The sequence below is a fragment of the Balaenoptera physalus genome (genome assembly GCF_965194825.1).
Source record: "Balaenoptera physalus genome assembly, chromosome: 2".
NCBI lineage: Eukaryota > Metazoa > Chordata > Mammalia > Artiodactyla > Balaenopteridae > Balaenoptera > Balaenoptera physalus.
Window position 1 is genome coordinate 124,010,617 of NC_138883.1, and position 10,032 is coordinate 124,020,648.

Genomic DNA, 10,032 nt, shown 5'->3' on the forward strand with positions numbered 1-10,032 from the left:
AAGAGCGAGCCATAGTAAGGTGAAAGGTTTATTTAGGGAGATACACACTCCATAGAGTGTGGGCCATCTCAGAAGGGGAGAGGCACTAGGATACAGGGTTGTCAGTTTTTGCAGGGGTGGGTAATTTCATAGGCTAATGAATGGGAGGATTATTCCAACTATTTTGGGGAAGGGGTGGGGATTTCTAGGAATTGGGCTACCACCTGCTTTTTGGCCTTTTATAGTCATTGGCCTCAGAACTGTCATGGTGCCTGTGGTTGTGTCATTTAGCTGATATATTACAATGAGCATACACTGAGACTCAAGGTCTAGTGGAAGTCAATCATCCACCATCTTTGACCTAGTTGGTTCTAACCAGTTTATGTCATGTCCTCAGTTGCTGTCATTCTTTTAAAGGTAGTGCCCTGCCCCCTTCCTATCTTAACAGCAGTAAGGGGTCTCTCCTTCAGGCCTGGGGCTCCATATCCTGTGAACTGCCAGGCAGCCCCAGTGGCAAGTTGCAACCATTATGGCACTCTCCTCAGCCCATCACTTACCACCACAGAGCCAGTGCTTCTGTTTTTTAGTTTTGCCTGTTGGCCCTCCTCTCCTAAGCCCCTGTCTATACTAGCAATGATGCCAGATATACTAAATGGTTTCTAGCTTATTTCAGTCTTCTTCTTTGTTAATTATACCGTGCCTCCCAGCAGTGAGAGTCATTGATTCCGTAATGTTGATTGAACGTTTACTTTTTGTCAGCCCATTTGTGGAATTGTTGGCAAAACAGCTATGACTCTTGTGGGGAGCTAGTTTGGAAAAGAGAGAGGGCAAACAATCAGACAACCTGCTGTCTACGAGAGGAAAATGAGCTAAGTGCCTGGTGCTTAGGAGCCTAGTGGAGGGTGATCAGGAAGAGATTCTTAGGAAAGGCAATAATTGGCTTGGGGCTCAGGGGTAAGCCTGGGGTATGGAAATAGAGGGATTTGATGGAAGTTCACAGACAAGGAAACTGAACACATCAGAGGCATTGCCAAAAAGCAAAAGACCTGCCTCACAAACATATGGAGAGAGAAGGGAGAGCAAAAGTTTGGGATTTAATATGTATACAGGCCCCATAGAGTAGAGGGAACATGGCATGCACTGAAAGATTTTTATCAGTGTTGTTCTCTAGTGAGATATGGATAAGTCTACAGGATAATTGGAGAAACAGAAAGAATGGGATCATAGAGATACATTTGGGACTGATTCAAACTGTATTCATTTATACTGAGGGTCAACAAAGTACAACCCGTAGCCAAATCCAGACCTCTGCCTTGTATGTATAAGGCTTGTGAAATAAAATTGGTTTTTATATTTTTAAGTAGTTGAGAAAAATCAGAGTACTATTTCTTCAAATTTCAGTTTCCATAGTAAAGTTTTATTGGAATACAGTCATGCAAATTTGTTTACACATTGTCTATGGCTGCTTTCACACTACAGCAGCAAAGTTGAGTAGTTGCTACAGAGACCTATATCTCTTAAGGCTTAAAATATTTACGGCTCTTTACAGAAAAGGATTATTAACCTGTAATTTACAGAATTAAACTATTTTTGAATGCCCATGTCAAGGCAGGCTATCAGTTATTCATGTATATGTTGTAGGGGATCACAAGTTAAGAAGACAAGACCCCTTTCCTTTTAGAGCTTCCATTTTGGTGGAAGTTAAATTTTGCTTAATAGGTGGGTTTATCTGAAATCTAGATAGAAATACTGGCATATGGAATGTGCTTTATGTTATGGCATCTCTGCCTCCGAAAACCTCCTGAGAGACTTCCTGAAGGTCATGCTGTCCAAACTGAGACAAGGATGGAAAGAGGTTAGAGGCCAGAGGCAAGAGTCTGAGCTGAAATTCGGATGTGATAGGACCATGGAGGAATGGGGAGTGTTTCTATTACCAGATTCGTCGACTGAACCCATGCTGGGGTCCTAGCCTGGCTGAGACCCCTTGTCTCAGCCAGGGAGGTTCTTTTTCTGATCGGATTCATGCAGTCAATAATGAAACTGAGGCTGAGACTGGAACAGCAGTGGCCAAAGAATGGAGAAGCAGGAACCTAGTTCACAAATCAACTTCTCAACCCAATTCAGGCAGAGACACCAAATATATAGGAGAGTTGAAATAAAAGGGAGGGTTTGGAAAGAGTGAGAGGGATATTCATGAGTTATCTGAGACAGGTGTGTGGTTTGGACCCAAAACTGATGCAACGCTCCTTTTTAGTCCTTGTGTGGAATTTTCTGGTTGTTGTCATGGCAATCATCAACTGTTCTGGCGCTGGTGGGAGTGTCATTTAGCTAATGTGTTACTCTGAGTGTATAATGAGGCTCAAGGTCTACTGGAGGTTGAATCTTCTGCCATCTTGGGCCTAGTTGGTTCCAACCAGTTCTTGTCTTTTTTTCTCTATGCAGCTTCCTCCTGAAACTTAGATAAGTGTAATTGGTTTCCATTTGAGAGAGTGGCAGGGGTATGATTCTTGGGCAACAGCCTTGGTAACATTTCTTGTCTTGTTTGTGAAGTGGAAAGCATTTTTGGAAGAAAGTAAGGAAGGGAGAGGAGACATTGAAGGATCCCAAGGAGAATGACCCATGCCAAGTCATCTGGATTGGAGATCGCTTTGCTCTAAGCATGTCATTTCTAGCATGTGTGGCCTATTTGGAGTAAACACAATCAAGGGAGGTTCTAAACAGGAGAGCTTTCTGTGCAATGGTATCTGAAAAGTTGCCCCCCAATAAGGTTAGGTATTAGAAAGCTCTTCCTGCTTTTGAGAAAAGTGAACTATGGGTGTTCACTCTTTGGGACTAAGGCAGAGAAGTATTATAAATTGTGTGGCTTATATTCTTTCTCCTTTTTGCACTCTTCCTGCTCCTTCCCACTGAAGATTCCCATGAGTGGCCTCTGAATTGTGTAATTAATGAACCTCTTGCTGAAATATACACTTACTTATATTCCATGATTTTGTGTAAAACTTGTCTTTAAGAATCAGGGACAGCTTAACATGCCCTTCGGCATCAAGATCTGGGAGGCCAAGTTTGGTGCCTTATAAACTTTCAGGGAACCCAGATTCCTGATATCTGGTAAGAAGGGTGGTGCTGAAATGTGAAGGTGTTGGGAACCAGAGTCTCAGTGGAGGGGAGACAGATTTTGATCATAGTGCATGTTTGGACCAATGGACTAATGATGGTTGGGGCCAGGGTAGTGGGGACCAAAGAAATATTTTACTTATTTTAAATTATCAACAGAATTTATTGTTGATACAAAAATTAATTAAATATATTTTACCAATAACTTATAAAACAATTGATAGAACCAAAACAATTTCCCTGGAAAGGTATAATACTGACTTTTTTGTGTTTTTAAAAAATTTGCATCTGGACTTGCTTTTCATGAATCTAATAATTTGCTTACTCATCATAATGCTCTGCACTATTTTTTTTTTATTGTGGTAAAATTTATGTTACATAAAATTTACCATTTAAATGTACAGCTCAGTGGCATTGTGTGTCACATTGTTCTGCAATCATCAACCATACATCTCCAGAACTCTTGCAAAACTGAAATGGTACCCACTAAACACAATTCCCCATTACTCCCTATTCCCAGCCCCTAGCAATGACCATTCTACTTTCTGTCTCTATGAATCTGACTACTCTAGGTATCTCGTATAAGTAGAATCATACAATATTTGTTCTTTGCTGTCTGGCATATTTCACTCACATAATGGCCTGACATTTCATCCATGTTGTAGCTATGTGTCAGAATTTTCTTCCTTTCCAAGGTTGAATAATATTCCCTTGTATGTACATACCACATGTACGTACCACATATGGTATTTCTGTTTTGTTTTGTTTTTTTCCCCAGAAATAACATAGAGATGAATCCATAGCAGATGCACCATTTTACCTTCCCAAGAGCAAGGCACAAGAGTTCCAGTTTCTCTACATCCTTGCCAACACTTGTTATTTTTATTTTTTTGTTTGTTTTTAATATAATAGTTATCCTAATGGGTGTAAAGTGGTATCTTGTTGTATACCGATTTTTACTGATTGGTATATCTTCTTTGGAGAAATGTCTGTTCAAGTTCTTTCCCCATTTCTTAATCAGGTTTCTTTATTGAGTTGTAGGAGTTCTTTATATATTTTGGATATCAGTTTATAAGATTGCAAATATTTTCTTCTATTCTGTGGGTTGCTTTTTTCACTCTGTTGATTTGGTACACAGAAGTTTTTAATTTTGATATACTCAAGTTAATCTATTTTTCTTTTGTTTCCTATGCTTTTGGTGTCATATTCAAGAAATTGTTGTCAAATTTAATATTACAAAGCATTTCCCAATGCTTTCTAAGAGATTTATAGTTTTAGCTCCTAAGTTTAGGTCTTTGATCCATTATGAGTTAATTTTTGTGTATGATGTAAGGTAAGGGCCCAACTTCATTTTTTTTGTTTTTGCATGTGGATTTCCAATTTTCCCTGCACCATGTGTTGAAAAGACTGTCCTTTTCCTATTGAATGGTCTTTGCACCCTTGTTGAAATAATTTGACCTATATGCAAAGCTTTATTTCTTGGCTCTCTATTCCATTGGTCTATATGGTTTGCATTCTTCTTTAAGAATATTTTTTAGGCTTTACATTTCAAAATCAGCATTCCTAGTACAGCATATAGGAATAAATACAGTGGGGAAGATTTTTTCAAGTTTTATTCAGAAATAATTGCCATACCTCTCTTTATAAGTTTAAGATGTTATAGCATGATGGTTTCATTTACATATATTGTGAAACGAAGATTTTTAAAAATATTTATTTATTTATTTGGCTGCTCTGGGTCTTAGTTGCAGCATGCGGGATATTTGTTGCGGCATGCGGGATCTAGCTCCCTGATCAGGGATGAACCCGGACCCCCTGCATTGGGAGCATGGAGTGTTAACCACTGGACCACCAGGGAAATCCCTGAAAGGAAGATTGTTAATTACACTATTCTGACTAGGAATCCCTGACAACTTTTGTGATGTAAGTCAGGTGACGAACATAGAGATCAGCAAACTTTTTCTCTAAAGGGCCAATTTATTGGAGAGACAGAGATTTATTTTAAGAAATTGACTCATGTGATTGTGGAGGCTGGCAAATCCAAAATCTGCAGGGTAAGCTAGCAGGTTGGAGACCCAGGGAAGGGTTGATGTTACAGCTTGAGTCCAAAGGCCATCTGCTGGCAGAATTCTATCTTTCTTAGGGTACCTCAGTCTGCTTTTGCTTAAGACCTTCAGCTGATTTAATGAGACACCTACATTATGGAGAATAATCAGCTTTACTCTAAGTCTACTGATTTAAATGTTAATCCCATCTGAAGAATATTTTCACAGCAACATACAGGTAGTGTATGTATACAGGTAGTGTTTGACCAAATATCTGAGTACTGTGTCCTAGTCAATTTGACACATAAAATTACCCTCACAGTCAGATAGTATATATTTTTGGCTTTGTGAACCAAATAGTTTCTGCTGTGTAGGGGAGGAAAAAGCTTTCCTCAATCTTCCCCTTGGCTGGGTCTGAAAATTAAACTGACAAAGGCATGCAAATTTATTTATGACTTAAAAAAATTTTTTTGGCAGCACCGCGGGGCTTGCAGGATCCTAGTGCCCTGACCCGGGATGGAACCCCGGATCCTCGGCAGTGAAAGCCTGGAGTCCTAACCGCTGGACTGCCCGGGAATTCCCCATGCAAATTTATTTAATGTGAGTTTTATGTGACATGGGAGCCTTCATTTCTAAGGAAATTAATACCCTAGAAACAGACCTTGAGTATTTTTATGCTAGGTTTGATGAGGAATAGGCAGTTGTGTAGAAATATGATAGGTCGGAGAGGATGAGGTTAGTGTAGAAAACTGGGAGAAATTTATTAAAACCTGTTTGTTCTGATTCTTCTTGGCATCCTTTTGTCTTTGGAAATAAGGATGGTCCTTCCCCCCAGGGTATAGGGAGGGCACATCTCACATGAGGCTTTTATGAGTTGTTTCAGAGGAAGAGGGTTGGGAGAAGATCAAAGTGACCTTCCTGCTTCTGCCATTTTCTCAAACACCTTGAGCTTAAAATATTCAATATGCCAAGGTGCCGTATGTTGGGGTAGTATGCCCTTAACCCCATCAGTTGTAACTACTCAACTGTGCAGCTGTAGCCATAGATAATATGTAAACAAATGTACAAAGCTGCTGGGGGATAATAGAAAAAATATATATCAGTTTCTGTTCCCAGTTCCTGGCATAGAGCTCCTAAAACCTTTTAAATTTCCTAAGTAATAAGAACACTAGGAGCATCTCTTTTTCTAATATTTGGTCTTTGACCTCATCCTTGTCACAGGGCTCCTAAATCTCTTGTAAGTTCCTACATGATAAGAACACTTGGAGCATCGTCTATTCTAATGAGGTGACCCTGGGTGGGCTCCTGGGTGGCTCCTGGTCACCAGAAAGACAAAGCCATGCTTAGAAGCTTGGAATTTTTCAGCCCCACCCCTCACCTCTCCTTAATAATTGACCATGCCTACGTGAGGAAGCCACCATAAAAATCCCCAAAGTACAGAGTTCCAAGAGCTTCTAGGTTGGTGAACATATCAATGTACTGGGAAGTTAATGCACCCCAGGTTCACGGGACAAAACCTCCTATGCTTAGGACCCTCCCAGACCTCACCATAAGTATCTCTTCATCAGGCTATTCAGTTGTATCATTTATCATATCCTCTAATAAACCAGCAAATGTAAGTAAAATTTTCCCTAAGTTCTGTGAGTTGCTCTAGCAAATTAATTGAACCTGAAGTGGGAGGAGGTTATAGGAACCTCCAATTTGTAGCCAAGCCAAACAGAAGTGTCAACTGGAAAAAAAAAAAAAAAGCACAACCTATAAGTTGAGAATTATGTTTTATTCAGCAGATTTTCTGAGGACTTAAGCCCAGAAGACAGCCCCTCAGATAGTTCTGAAGGACTGTTCCCCAGAGGTAAAGGAGGAGCCAGGATATATAGAAATTTTTGCAAAAAACAAACAAAAACTCCCCCCAAACCAGGTAGTGGGAACATTAAAAGATTACTGTTAATTAAAGAAAAACCAGCTATCTCAAGTTAATGAATTTAACACTTTTCTTTGGGAAGATGCAAGAGTCTGGGCTCAATGAAATCATTCCTTTGATATGCACCCTAACCATCTAGGGCCAGCATCCTGTTTTTCTCCATCCTGAATCCCCTCAGGGTGCACAGTTGGGGGCGGCTGCTGTGGCTGATGCCTTCCTGGTGGCAACATCCTTTGTTTACTGCTATGGCAGTCTACATTCTCTGTCCACAGAAGTTATGGGTAACCTGGGGACATGTTCCTTGCATTTGGAATCTGATGTGGGGTGGGAGCAGTCTTGTGGGACTGAACTGTGGGATCTGACCTGTGGGATCACACTGTATTGAGGTGGTTAGTGTTAGAATTGAGTTAAATTGTAAAACACTCAGCTGGCGTAATGGATAATTGCTTGTTGTAGAGAAAACCCCACACACATTTGGTGACAAAAGTGTCAGAAGTGAAGTATTGTATGTGAGCCTGGTAATTGTGTAAGGCTAAAGGAGAAACACACAGGAGTTAGGGACCTGGATTAATCCCTACTCAGGGAAAGCCTGGGTTTTTCTTTTTTTAAAATAAATTTATTTGTTTTTGGCTGCATTGGGTCTTTGTTGCTGCGCACAAGCTTTCTCTAGTTGCGGTGAGCGGGGGCTACTCTTCGTAGCGGTGCGCAGACTTCTCATTGTGGTGGCTTCACTTGTGGAGCACGGGCTCTAGGTGCACGGGCTTCAGTAGTTGTGGCACATGGGCTCAGCAGTTGTGGTTCGCGCGCTCTAGAGTGCAGGCTCAGTAGCTGTGGCACAGGGGCTTAGTTGCTCCGCGGCATGTGGGATCTTCCCGTACCAGGACTCGAACCCGTGTCTCCTGCATTGCCAGCCGATTGTTAACCACTGTGCCACCAGGGAAGCCCGTGCCTGGGTTTTTCTATTCAGCTATGTTCTGCATGCACTTTATTCCTGGATACTGAAATTTGAACTTCATATAATTTTCATGTGTCACAAAATAGTCTTTCTTTTGATTCCCTCCCAACTGTTTAAAAAATGCATAGGCTGTAGGTGGGATTTGATGTAGTTATCTGACAGTGTAGAGAATTCTTGTCCCAAAGCCTGGAGACACAGTGAGAATATGTGCAAAATCTGTGGGTGGAAGTGTCTTTTTATTGCTTGTGTCCTGTTTGACCATTTTCTAGAGGAGTAGTTACTTTCTTCCTCTGTTCAGCCTCTTCCTGAGTTGGTCCTGGGATTTTCCAAGAAGGCTGCTAATAGGATAATCTCCCTCCTGCAGTTCCCAGGATCGGGGAGGGATCCTGCAGCAAAGATTTCTCTCTCCTGTTCAGCCACTTGTGAACCAATTGTGCATGTAGTGAAAGACTGCCACCCAGTGCCTTAAGCAAGGAGCCTAAGGGGGCAGTTTTTGGGCTTTCGTGCTGTTTTCTCTTTTCTCCCAGCTCTCTGCTTGGGCTTGAGGTTCATATATGTGGATTGGTACACATCCTTTGTGGAATTAAAATTATAAGGAAGAGAGCCATTACCCCTACGAGACAGTCATTACAGCATACAGTAGTGGTTAAGAGCAGAGGCACAGGAAGCAGGGTGCTGGGCTTGAATCTGGGTTCAACCACCTGTGAACTGTGTGACTTTTGAGTGTGGTTCTTCACTGCTCTGGGTCTGTTTCCTAATCTGTAAAAGGGTTGGAGATTGGAAATAATTTATATGGTTGTTATTTGGACTAGTGTTAAAGTACTTCATAATGACTGGGCATCCTTGAACCTTTTTTCTTTGAGGTTCCCTTTTCCTTATTGATTTCTATAAGTTCTTGATGTAGTGGGTAGATAATTAATTCATTATATAAGTATCTAGCAAATGAGTTCTCTTTTTTCTTTTAACTTTGTTTATTGTGTCTTTTGCCAGACAAGTTTCCTTGAACAACTTTTTCTGTACCCTTTACTTTTTATTTCATACAGTTCATAAATTCGAATTACAGAAAAAAATCTTTTAAATTAGAATTACAGAGATTTTTTCAGTGGGATGTCTCCCTTCTACCCTTGTCTGTGAGCCTTCTTCTCCTTTATAGGCAGTCATGTTAAGATATTTTTGTATATCATTTTCTGATCAGTTTTATTCCCTTAATCAACTTTAATTTCAGAGTAGTTTTATATTTACGTAATTATTTTGAAGGTAGTACAGAGAGTTCCCCTGTACCTCATACATATATTCCCCTATTATCAATGTCTTTCTTACATTAGTATCGTACATTTGTTACAATAATGAACCAATATTGGTACATTATTATTAACAGAATTTCATACTTTATTCATGTCCTCAGTTTCTCCATAATGTCCAGGATCTCATTCAGGATAATACATTACATTTAGTACTTCTGTCTCAAGGCTCTTCTTGGTTGTGACAAGACTCAGAAAGTTTCTCAGCCTTTGTTTTTGATGCCCTTGACAGTTTTGGGGATTACTAGTCAGGTATTTTGTAGAATGTCCCTCAATTGGGATTTAAAAAAAAAAAAAATTGATTTATAATGCACATACCAGAAAACCTACTTCTTAAAAATTGCACAATTCAGTACTTTTTAATATATTCCCAATGTTTTACAATCATCCCTACTATCTAACTCCAGAACATTTCATCATTCTGTAAGGAAACACTGTAACCACTAGCAGTCAATCTCCATTTGCCCTTCTCCCATTTCCTGACAATCGCTAATCAGCTTTCTGACTCTATGGATTTGCCTATTTTGAACAATTCATTTAATGGGCTCATAAAAAATATGGCCTTTCACTTAGCATATTCAGGGTTTATCCATTTTGTAGCGTGAATAATACTTCATTCCTTTTAATGGACAAACGCTATTCCATTGTACAGTTATGCCATACCACATATTTTGTTTATCCATTTATCAGTTGATAGACATTTCGGTTGTTTCCACT